The following is a 208-nucleotide window of genomic DNA, read 5'->3' as shown; positions in this document are numbered from 1 at the left end:
CTGTTATTATGTTTCGGAGACTCGACAAAAGATAAACAAACAAATTAAACAAAATAAATGATATAAATCGAGCAAATGAAATAACAAAATAAAATAGGAGTCAAACAAATAATAAAATAAAAGAAGATGAAATAAATACTAAAATAATGATGTAATAAGTGACGTCATAGCTGGAGTTCGTGTTATTGGAAAAATCACCTGATTGCGT

The sequence above is a fragment of the Penaeus monodon genome, chromosome 29, assembly GCF_015228065.2.
Source record: "Penaeus monodon isolate SGIC_2016 chromosome 29, NSTDA_Pmon_1, whole genome shotgun sequence".
NCBI classification, from domain to species: domain Eukaryota; kingdom Metazoa; phylum Arthropoda; class Malacostraca; order Decapoda; family Penaeidae; genus Penaeus; species Penaeus monodon.
The sequence above is the reverse complement of the archived record's forward strand: the minus strand, read 5'-3'. Positions refer to the sequence as shown.